Source organism: Myotis lucifugus, unplaced genomic scaffold, assembly GCF_000147115.1.
Source record: "Myotis lucifugus unplaced genomic scaffold, Myoluc2.0 scaffold_49, whole genome shotgun sequence".
Classification (NCBI taxonomy): Eukaryota; Metazoa; Chordata; class Mammalia; order Chiroptera; family Vespertilionidae; genus Myotis; species Myotis lucifugus.
The window spans coordinates 2,017,815-2,029,953 of record NW_005871097.1 but is presented as its reverse complement, the minus strand read 5'-3'; the positions used below and the strand labels follow the sequence as shown (position 1 = coordinate 2,029,953).

Here is a 12,139-nt window from a genome sequence, read left to right as displayed (position 1 = left end):
GACCGAAGCGGAGCTGTGGGTTGCTGCTGCTGCAACAACAGCCCTTTGCATGCATCCAGCTGCTGTGTAAGGAATCCTCAGGTTACTCGTTTTTTGCTCCTAATTCACCCGAGGGATCACAGGCTGATGGATGAGTGTATGTGTGAATGTGTGTGAGTGTGTGTGTGTGTGTGTGTGTGTGTGTGTGCGTGTGCACGCGTCGCTGCAACAGTTGGACAACAGCAGCAATGGACTTCGATATTATTTTAAACCAACGACAGGGATAAACCGTCTTTTATCCTTTATCTTCAAGCAGTGCCTCGGTTCCCGCTGCAAATGTGCTGTCCCCGATCTTCCCGGACCCCCGTTCCCCCACACGTGTCCCTCCGGAGGGAGGCCAGGATAGCTGCGTTGCAGGCAGGATTCCCCTTTTTTTCCGCAGTGACAGGCGGATTCCCGGGCCTCCTCGGCCCTCCACCCCCGCAGCCGCCCCTTTCCCAGTCACGATCTTCCCCCCCCTACCGCATCCCTCCCTCCCCAACAGCTCGCGGCTCGGGCCCCGCCCCTCGCAGCCACCCAGCGCAGGTTGCTAGGGCCCGGCGGGGCAGCAGAACGGGCGCGCGAGGAGGCGCGGCGCGCGTGCGCGCGCAGGCGAGCTTCCACAAGGAACCCGCGGTCTTTGGCTTCGAGGACCCGAGCCCGAGCGGAGCGGGCGGGGCGCGCGAGCACGAGCGCGAGCACGAGCGCGCTCTCCTCATTGGCTCCTGTGAGAAGTAGGCGAGGACTGAGGCGGGACCTGGCTGGGTCTGAGGAGCTTCCTCATTTGCCCGAATGGACGGCTGGGGCGGGGCAGTTAGCAAATTAGGCTGCGCGTTCGCTACTGCGAGAGGGCGGGGCTGGAGGTTTCGATTAGTTGTCGCTGCCGCTGGGGAAGGTAAAGCGGCGCCCGTGGCCTCAGGAGCTCTTGGGTCTCCGGCTGGAGGTGGGGGACTTGTCGGGTGAGTAGTCGCGCCGCCACCCGCCCGCCCTTGTCCACGCATCGGCCCGCGCCCACCCAACTTCTCCCTAGAGAGGGGACCCACCCGGTCCTCTCGGGCAGGCGTGAGAAGGGGCGGCGGCGCGGGTACCCCCTGGACAGGGCGACTCGGCGAGGGCGCCCCAGTCTGGAGTGGCTCCTTCTCAGCGCTCCGTCGCACCCCCGGAAGGGATTCCCCGCCGAGGCTCTGGGGCTGTATTTTGGGGTGAGGAGACGAGAGGGTGTGAGGAGGGGCGACGAGTCGAGGCCGCCCCCCGGGGCTCCCCTCAGCGGCCGGTCTACGGCGCCCCCGCCGCCCCCGCGGCGCTAGCTCCCTCGGGCTTGCGGCGAGGGAAGCCCCTTCCGCGGGCGCCGAGGAGGAGCCTGCGCACCGGAGCCCCCGCCAGAGTTCCGAGCGAGCCCGGGACCCGCTGACCTTGGCTGCCCGAAAGGGTGGGCGAGAGACCCACCGCCTGCCCCGCGTCTCCTCTAGCCTCCCCCGAACAAGTTTCACGCGTTGCTATGAAGTTCACGACTGGCATACTGGGTTGGGGGGGGGGGAGCAAAATTGGCCCTTTCCCAGATCTTCGTACCCTTTGTACCCTCATAGAAATTAAATGCTGGGGTTTGGAATAATCTCCCAGAACGAACAGGTCCTGCTCGCATTGACTCGTCTTGTGCCCACGTTGGGGGAAAAAATAACCTGAACATATTTCAGTGTAAAGGCAGATCTTCCTTGAGCGTTTTGTTTTTCGCTTCACTTGAGTGTTAAAGCACAGATGCCGGCATAAGAAAAACCTAACCCTAGTATCTTAGATTAGACGGACGCTGTGATATTTAAGCAGTGGCAGCTCAGTGTTCTGTTTAACACAATCTATTTTAATTGGCTGAAATGTAAGCTGATTTTGGAAAGTCTCGCAGACACAGAATAATTTCTTTCCGTGCATCTGAATTAGGTTTGTTGGGACGTAATGGTTATGTAGTTAATGTGGAAGCTTACACATATTAATTTGTTTGAGAGCATTTGACTGAAGCAGGAGACATAAATATGTATAGAATAGGGTTCTCGTTTTAGGTAACATCTGCTGGAACATTTCCAGCTTGTTCCTTTCTTGCTGTAGGGTTACAAAAAAGGCATCTTTACCGAGGCAATTCGGAACTATATGTGAATGACATTTAGATGTAAATTTGTTTTTAATTCCTTTAAAGGTTTTAAAATTTATTCACAAAATGTGAAGAAGGTATGTTTACTTGTCTCTATGTTTAGTGTTGAAGGGGGGTAGTATAATCTTATATTTAACAACCCAATTAGAGTTTGTTAATAATACATGTTTAAAAGGTGTGTGCCTTTTTGGGAACATGATCGTTGAGTACCTTAGCAATCCTTTTAATTTCTTTATTAAAAGTACTATTTTAGGTTTGAGCATTTTTGGCGTTGACACTGGAACAGGAGTAAGGAAGCCTGCAGCAGTATTACCAGTTTGACACCACCAGTGGGTGTTTCTGTTGACAAATGTAGAGAACATTTGGGAAGGATATCTTTTCTTTTCGGGGTTGGGGGGTGGGGGAGAGGTTGGAGGGGTGGAGGATAAAGGGGGAAGGAGCTAGAAGAGAGAAGCTGTAGAACTAAAGATGCCAGTACAGTGTGTATGCTGAGCATTTCGCAAGTACAAGGAAACCTAATTAGGGTAAAAAAAAACCAGTTTGGATGTATTAAATAATAGAACTCCAAAAGATGCATACTAAATAAAGTTAATCATTCCAAGAGTGTTAAATAATCGACCATTTCAAAGGAGTTGGAGGGTCTTCAGTTGACAGGAGCATCAAATCCCTTTGAATTGTTTTGTCTTTTTGCAATGATTAATTTGATATGATTAATTTGATATATATATATATATGTTTAATATTTTAAGTTTGCTTATTTAGTATGTTTCCTAAACCCAATTGTTTTAAAAATAAAACTAGAAATAAGCATTCTTTCTCCAGAGAGGATTTCTTTTTATTCCTGCTCAGATTTATAATTTATTCATGATTTAGTGGTTTGGGGTAGGGATTTTTTTACCCCTTTATCTCAGGTTTTTGATTTTTACTTATTCAAGTTCCCTGGGCTAAATCTGCCATTATTTTCATTGTAATTTTCTTGGAGTTATTTAAACCAGAGTGTGGCATCTACAGTGTGCCCTAGGGTTCTTAAAGAAAAGGCTCCCATTGAGGGAAATTGCCGGGCCATCTCGCATAGATGAGTAATAGAAGGTTGACTGGTTTTGAATCAGATGTATTCTGTTCTAAATATGCTGCATGGGGCTAAGGCAGTCTCATTTAATGAGAACCAAATTTTGTGTGGTATTTCTATTTTGAAGGTGCGGTATTGTTACATTACAAACTGAAATACAGAGGTGGAGAAATTACTTCAAGTATGCTTTTACCCCCCAACCCTTGCTTCACCACTGTGTCCAAGAATCTGTGAGAGACTTTCAACAATAGTTGCATTGTTGGAAATGACAGTGGCTTCTGTTGCAGGAATTTAACCTTTCATTATGATTTATGTTTCAATTTACTTCGTGATAGAAAATTCAGTTATATTTGAGAATATGACTGTAGGAAATTTTAAGAAAGTGAGTAGAGAAAATAAGCCTTCTTCACTGTGTCTGTTGAAAATATCTTTTCTCCCATTTTAATAACTTTGGTGATTATCTGCTTTATTTCTTCTAGCTATTAGAAGGTGTGCTGATTTAGTACTTTATTTTTGACAGTGCAGGGATATGACTTTTCCATGTAATGAACTGATGTCAAATAATAGCAGAAGGTATTTAAGAACAAATGAATTCACATGCATAGATCCAAAATGCGAGGGAAATCCTTTAGGTAACCCTTAACTTTGGTACAGGAACAGCAACATTTGAAGTTACTATTAAGTTGCTTTTTAAGTAGAAAAGGCTGTTTCCTCAGGATTTTATAATTTTAGATTATAAAGTTTTAATTTTTTGGGGCAGTATCAAATTTCTTGGTAGAAGAGGAGAGTCTCAAAGGTTCATCATCTGATGATGGTGTCAGTTGGAACACATATTTCAATGTATGAAAATAATGCAATTGAAAGACTACATTTGAACTTTTCATTTGGGAGGCTTTTCCAATTTACTTTCAATTTTAACCTCAATGTTAGAATTTTTTATTGGTGATGCATCACTTTAGTGTTTGAATTCAAATTCTTGATAGTTTTTAGACTTTTCTTTATATAGAGCAGTGCATGAATGACTGGATTACACAAAGGTCTGGCCTCATTTCTCATTCGAGTTTGTACACTTCTTAATACTGAGATCTGTTGTTGGGTATGGAAGCTGCGAGTGAGGACCTTCTACTTGAAGAGCCTTATAACATTTAGACAGTTCAGATTTGGGTATTAAAATAAATTTATTTATTAGATTAAAAGTACCTAGCCCATTTAGGTCTCTGAAATTGTCATTTTGAATTATGCCCTTTATGTATTTAGAAATATTTGTGCTTAAGATAGTACTAATTAGGGTCAAGTTTTGGGTATGGTCTCTCTTTTGGGCAGTCTTTGTAATAATTAAGTTATAATATTCTATTTATTGAGCCTTACTGAATACCAGATACTGTGGCAGATAATTTATTTGCGTGAATATATGAGTGTACGTGAATTCTCACGTCTCTTATCTTTTATTTCCTGTATGTACTTGACCAAATGGGCTCAGAGAGAGAAAATAATTTGCCAGATTACCCAGCTAGTCATCATCAGAGGCAAAACTTCCATCCAAACCGGTCTGACTTGAACCTGTGCTCTTCAAAACCATGCTTTCTGCTTCTCTTTAGAATCTGATTCCACTCCTGGGGTGGCACTAAAGATATCAATATGCTTCCTGGAGTTCACAGGCTACATTGGCCAGACCACCTAACCTTTAATCACATGAGAGGCTGGACTCAGATCCATCAGTAGTGCTGGATAGGACAACTGGTAGTGCAGACTTTTCTAACAGGGTCATTAGTTCTGTTTCTTCAAAAATGAAGGTTATACCAAATTATTTGCACCCAACATGAGTAGCTGTTTCTAGTTAACCACTTGGTATTTCATGTTTCTGCATGTTCCATTACACTTTTGACTGACTTTGATTATATTTGCTACACTAATAAAGGCTATGCAGATGTCTTATTTTTTTGAAATATGTTTTTATTGATTTTTAGAGAGAGAGGAAGGGAAAGGAATAAAGAGATAGAAACATTGATGAGAGAGGAGCATCATCAATCGGTGCCTCCTGCAGGATCCCTACTGGGGATCGAGCCTGCAACGCTGGTATGTGCCCTGACCAGGAATCCAACCAGCGACTTCTTGGTTCCTGGGTCAGTGCTCAACTACTGAGCAACACCAGCCAGGCTATGAAGATATTTCTTGAATTCAATTTTGTGGTTTGATGTATTCTTGAAGTAAAATGGAAGTCATTACAAGTTGCAGATGGTATCTCTTCTGTAAATGTAATGACCTACCACTAGTAAGTGAAGTAAAATCTAGCGGTGAAGTCTGCAGAGATACATTATTGTTCCTTAATGCAAAGAAGTTGGACTCTGACAAATTTTTTTTTACTTGAGAGTAGAATTTTCTATTACTTAAAGTCTCTTGTGGTTGTGTGTGTGTGTATGTATGTATGTATGTATGTGTTTAAACAAGACCCATCACTAAGAGAGCTAAACAGTTGCTTAGCCCAAAGGAACACACAGAGATCCATGTTAGGGAGGAAAAGGACTTAATTTCCTATTCTGTAATTGATGAGAATCACTTTTGTGACTTTTTTGAGTTAGAAAGAAATGATGAATATCATAGGATCTCAGGGCTGGAAATCATCTTGTCAAAGCAGGACAGTTATTCTACAAAGATGGGGTCTATACATAGTTGTTGTGGATTTCTTTACCAAGTGTGGGTTTTCAATAAGAATTTTTCACAGCTGTATCGAGGTGTACTTTACATACCATAAAATTTACCTGTTTTAAGTGTATCACTCAGTGATTTTTTAGGGTAAATTTATGGAGTTGAATAACCATCGCTACAATCCTATTTTAGAACATTTCCATCAGCCTGAAGAGATCTCCCCTGCAACATGCATTTTTTTACCTTATTTACTTGCTTCCACCTAGACCCCTTTAACATCAGGCACTGATACATGAAATCATGTAGATCTTAAAAGATACCTTTTATTATTATTTTTTAAATATATTTTATTGATTTTTCATAGAGAGGAAAGGAGAGGGACAGAGAGTTAGAAATATTGATGAGAGAGAAACATCGATCAGCTGCCTCTCGCGCACCCCACACTGGGGATGTGCCCGCAACCAAGGTACATGCCCTTGGCCAGAATCGAACCCGGGACCTTTCATTCCGCAGGCCGACGCTCTATCCACTGAGCCAAACCGGTTAGGGCGTAAAGATACCTTTTAAAAATATCTTATGCATATTATAATTTCTTAGTATTTTTTTGTATTTTCAAAAGTTTTTGCCTAAATGTAATACATAGTAGAATATAAAGGACAGTACAGCAAATGGTATAGATTTTGTTTTGGTCTTTTTGGTTTTGTTTTATTTTCGTTTTTTGTTTTGGTCTTTTTTAAGCCAGCAAATAAAATACAATGGTCTTAATGATATGTTGGAAATGCGAGGGGGCGGGGGGAATCAAGGTAAAAGTAATATAATTATTGGGCAAGAAAAAATTCCTTTAAGATTTAAGATCATGGGCAAAATATTTTTTAAAATTTTAAGCCAATAATAATATTGTGCATTTTATTGTTTGAATTCCCCTTGAGAAATTCAGGCCATAGAGCAGACTTCATTCAATTCAGGTAGTCGAACACCTTTCTGCTTTCTGCATTGCTTCAGACTGGATTGTTGTGGGATTTGGAAACAGCTTAACCTGCAAGGTACTGTAGCTGCTTTTTCCTGTCTGCATCATTTTCTTTTTAGTTACCCTCAGTGGTGGGCACCAGTTCACTGTGCTCTCCTTTGCAAAGTGTACTATGTGTAGATGGACACTGCTGATAAGATAGCTAAGGGATGTTAATTTTGGGGTATGCATAATAAAGGAATGCAATGGTTTGGTTGGAAGTAAAGTGTTTTGGAAACTGTCTAACTTTTCATTGCTTTTAGAGGAACATTTCTGGATGGAAAGAGATACTTTCAAGTGCCAGGCAGGTAAATCAGTAACTCCTTGTGTGGTAGTTTGTGTCTGGATTTTTAATAACAGACAGATTGCACATAGCACCACTAATAGTTTACTGTAAATTCAATTATAACTGGTTTGAAAAAGGTTACTTTTTTAAAAAACTGTTTAAGAGCTATGGCTGTGTGATTCTGTTGTTACTTTTGAGTTCTTTGTGGTGATTTTTGAAAGTAACAACTTGGTTTCTGGAAGTTAAAATGTATGGATGAATACATTATGATTTCATGGTGTTTTTTTAAAGACTGTCTTAAATTATTTTAGGTAAGTTTCAGTTTTAGATCTCTTGTTATGCATAACGATTAGGTTCTTGGTAGTGTAAGATTGTATTATAATAATTAGATTAAGCACACACATACTCATGTGATATGGCAGATAAAAAATGGTGATAAGTAATAGTTGAAGAAAAATTTATTGACTTTAATTTGCTCAATTATCCCGATATTGCCCAAGAGAAGTAACTAGCTTCTTGATGAATAGAATCTCGTTTAGAGATTACAAAAGCTGGTTCAAGTGTGACGTATCCTAGAATTTATCCACACAGGCCACCCTGGTTTGTCAGCCTCTTGTGGGATGTGTTAACTTTAATTGCTAGTAATTATGATTAATAATATTACCACTAAAATTTAAGAGTAGAATTTCACAGGAAAAGAAAAAGTTTCCTTTTAATTGTTAATAAATGAAACTAGTTGAGGTAGACAAAAGCTAATTTTGTGCAAATTGGTGTGTCATACTTTATCAATTATTTCTTTCTAAAATAACCTGCCGGTCCTAGATCCTGAGGATTTGTCCTTCATTTAGTAAATACTAATTGAGTGTCTACTATGTACCAGACTGTGATAGAGGTTGGATGGAATGATACATAAAAGGGAAGTAGGCCCTGCACTCAAATAATTTACAGTATTTTTTTCTTATTTTTAATCCTCACCCAAAGGTATGTTTTTCATTGATTCCAGAGAGGGAAAGGAAGGGAGAGGGAGAGAAACATCCATTGGTTGCCTCTAGTACACAGCACCTCTACTGGGGATTGAACCCATGACCCTTTGGAGCATGGGATAACGTTCTAAACAACTGAGCCACACTGGCCAGGGCTAATTTACGGTCTTGAGGTGGAGGAGGAGAAGTACAAGGCACTATGGGAGTATATAACAGGGTAGGGATGGGGTATCTGTCCTGGGGGGAGCAGATAGGAAGGCCATACCGAGGAGGTAACATTTAAGTGAGACTTAAAGAATGAGAAGGGCATGGTCTAGTTAAGAAAATAAGTTGTCCTGGCAGAAGGTGCAAATGCCTTTAGGCAAGGTAAGAGAGCTGGAGGCTTTGAAAAGCAGAACCTTTTATAGAACTGAAGAAATCCACAATGGCTGGAAAGTAGAGAAGCTGGTGATGAAGCAGAAGTAGGCAGGGGTCAGATCTTAAAAAGGCTTAATAAAGCCCAGCTGCTGGGTTTTTGAACTTGTCCTAAGTCTCCTAGGAAGCTATTGAAGTTTTTAAGCAGGGATGTGACATGAAATGAAATGCCACAAAAAACAAGAGTTTTAGCTCAATGGGAACCTTGATAATTTACCAAAAAAGGTCAAATCTCTGCAAGGTAAAATATACTTCTTGAATATTATTAAAGTAAAGTTTTTGCAATTGCTTCCTTGATGGATTGTCATCTGTGATACTCTTTTCATTGTTTTTATAGGAATTACCTTTAATTTTCTGAAGGCTCCTCCTTTTCTTTTATTCACCATTTTGTTAACCTTATCTAGGAGTGCCACTTCTGTTTATAACTGAGTTAAATATTTTTTTCTAACAGTTTTAGCTCTCTTCCATATTTAAACTTAAAACTCTGCTGCGCCCCCCCCCCCCAAGATACCTTTAATCTGGTCAGGGTATTTAATGTTTTAATAAAATGTTACATTAAATATTAACATTAAATTTGCTTTATCTCCCCCCCATACAATGTCTTAGGTTTAGTTTAATATTTTCAGCATTTATGCTATTCATGGTTAATCAAATCTTATTTTGAGCTCCTACAATGTTTTTAGAAAATTTTATTAATGTTAAGATTACTAATCTTTAACAAGGGTACCACTTTCAAATCTGGTTCACATTCTGTGACCATGTCATCTCTCATATTAAACTGCTCTCTGCTGAGCTGCTTATGTTCAAGTGAGATTATATATATAAAAGTATTGTAAAGGTACTATTTTACTCTCCTTCTGCAGTAAATGTTCCTACATGCTTAGTTCTTTTTTGGAAATCTTTAGCCATGCTAAAGTTTTGCATGGCATGTTGATTGAACAAACAATCATTCAGGTCTTGGTATAATTTTCATAAGTTGTTAGTTTGTGCTTGTATGGAATACTGTTGCCCATTTTCCCCTCCACATATACAAAGAATATCCACAGCATCACCTCCTTCTTCAAATATTTCCTTTGAAATCTACATTTTGATGCAGCCTGTAACTTAGCTCACTTTGTCCTTGAGTTCTGAGGCTTTTCTGAACCATTTCATACCTGCTCTGTATTCTTGTTGCTTTCATCTTTTATTTTTTTCTTTTCCTGGTGATGATAACTTGAAGAGTTTGCAGTGGTTTATGTCATTATTTTTTTCACTTTCTATCTAGCCCAGGACATTTATTTTTAAAGGGTTGCCTCATTTCAGATTTTAGACTTTGAAACTGATGTTTTTGTGCTAGTGGGTTCTCTGTCATTCAAAATGACTGCCCTTGATTTAGAGATGTGCTTTCAAGTCTGTCACTCTGTGGAGGATTGGTAAAGGAAGGCCATACTTGTTTTTCTTTGGCTGATTTTATGATAGGGGTAATGGTTTGGGTATCTTGGTGTCAAGTGTTATTTAGGCAACTGAAAGGGTGTCAGCATCATGGTAAGTGATGGAGAAACAAAGCCAAGCTCTGTTGATGTGCTCTTATGGAGTTTGTAATCCAGCAGGAAACAGTGACTAAAGTACAGGATGATATGCATGTTTAGATGGAAACACAGGGTGCTGGTACTCTAGGCAGAAGAGGTGCACTTAACACAGACTTAAGGGGACTGGGAAAGGCAATGATTCCTGAGTGTTTGTGAAGAGCCTTAAAGGAGGTCCAGAATGTCAGGTGGAGGGAAAAGGTTTCCTGGCAGATGGTATATTCAAAGATATGAATCTAAGAATGAGCATATAAAGCTGAGAGAATAGCAAAAAATAATGTGGATTTGTATATTGCATGCCTTACTTTGATGCTTTTGCCCCAGCTACATCTTAGGGTCTTGATTTTCTTTATGGCCATCTTTTGGCTTTTTTTTCTGTCCATTGTCGCTTTTACCTGAGAGTATAGGAAGGAAATAGTAAGGCCAGGAATTTAAATAGCGGGTGGGCCTCTGGAAAAATGGATAAGCAGATGGTAATGTTTTTCTACTGCAAGCTCCATGGAGGCATAGAGTGTTGACTGTTGCCTCAGCATCCAGCACATTTCCTGGCCCTTAGGAAATGCTCAATAAATGTTTCTCTTATGAAAGGTGTCTCCTTTTGCCCCCTTTCCATCTCATGTCAGTGGCTTCCTTGTTCAGTGGCTTTTCTTCTCTGTCAGGTACCTACCTACCTAGTGGATCTTTCTCTCTAATCACCTTATATACATGCTTGCCCCATATCTAGTCACCAGGCATAACTGTGTTATAATTGGATCCACATTACTGTATGACTGTGCTAAGCATACAAAGTTGCTGATGGCTCACTGTGGGGCTCCTGAAACTTCTACCAACGCTTACAGTATGGCAGACGAAGGGGAGGCCAAAGTTGACACCTATAAGGGTGACATTGAGTTTTTTTATAATTTATTGCATAAATTCATTGAAGTTATGAGCTCTATTCCATAATAAACTCTGTGTGTGCATGCATTTGTGTGTTTATATATATATATCTGCATTGTATATTACTTGTCATTAAACAAAATAGACATTCTATGAAGATGTTTGCTTACTTATCCTGTTGCTTTACACACCCCACATTACTGCTTATGTCCCTCAGATTGGGAAGCTGCTTTTAAGGGTGTTACCACATTGAGGTAAAATATTTGTCTTACAGAAAGGTCCTCCAGGGATGCAATGTCTTCACCAGAGAATTTCCTGTACAGTAATAGCTGATTAGTTAGATGGAAGGTTTTGTTGTTGTTGTTTGTTTTTTATCATGGGTAGTAGACTATTAAATACCCTATGTTTTGGTAATTTCTCATATTATGGGTCCTGCTTTCCCAGGAAACTCACGTCCACAATCTCTTTTACAGCTAAGATAAAGGCTTGTGATCTAGGTTTGACCAGTCATTTATACAGAGTGAGACTTGTATGTAGAGGTGAGCATTGTGAGGTAGACATCATGTATAATTATAATTGAATTGATGACCTGGTGATCATATTGACAGGTGTGTTTTTTAAATATATTTTTATTGATTTCAGAGAGGAAGAGAGACAGAAACATCAATGATGAGAGAGAATCATCTATCGGCTGCCTCCTGCATGCCCCCTACTGGGGATGGAGTCCACAACCCACCTACCTACATACTGGGGATGTGCCCTGACTGGTAATCAAAACGTGATCTCCTGGTTCATAGGTCATCGCTTAACCACTGAGCAACGCTGGCCAGGCAATGTGTGTTTGTTTTATAAGGCACGGCAATGGCCAAGCTTACGGAATTCATTCTCAAGTGGTATTGGTGCTGAGTGGTGGCAATACTTTTTTTTTTTTTTTTGGTAAATCTGTCTTCCTATTCTCTGATCATTGGGATTTGTGGTTAGATGTCTTATATTAATTTTGGAATATTTTCAGCTGATACCTCTTCAAATATTTTTTGTTCCATTCTCTTATTTCTGTGATTCCAGTTACCAGTATATTAGAACCTTTGATATTGTCCCACAGCTCTTGAATGTTCTGTTCTGTTCTGTTGTTT

At 40.5% G+C, this 12,139-nt stretch overlaps 1 protein-coding gene across 1 annotated transcript in view; it reads left to right on the top strand.

The window, feature by feature from the left end:
- The first annotated feature begins 901 nt into the window (after positions 1-901).
- Positions 902-12,139, top strand: part of CDKL5 (cyclin dependent kinase like 5) — a 157,925-nt gene continuing 146,687 nt past the window's right edge. Inside the window, exon 1 of the mRNA XM_006088551.3 lies at positions 902-977. The gene's annotated coding sequence lies outside the window, so the exon portion shown is untranslated. The remainder of the gene's footprint in view (positions 978-12,139) is intronic.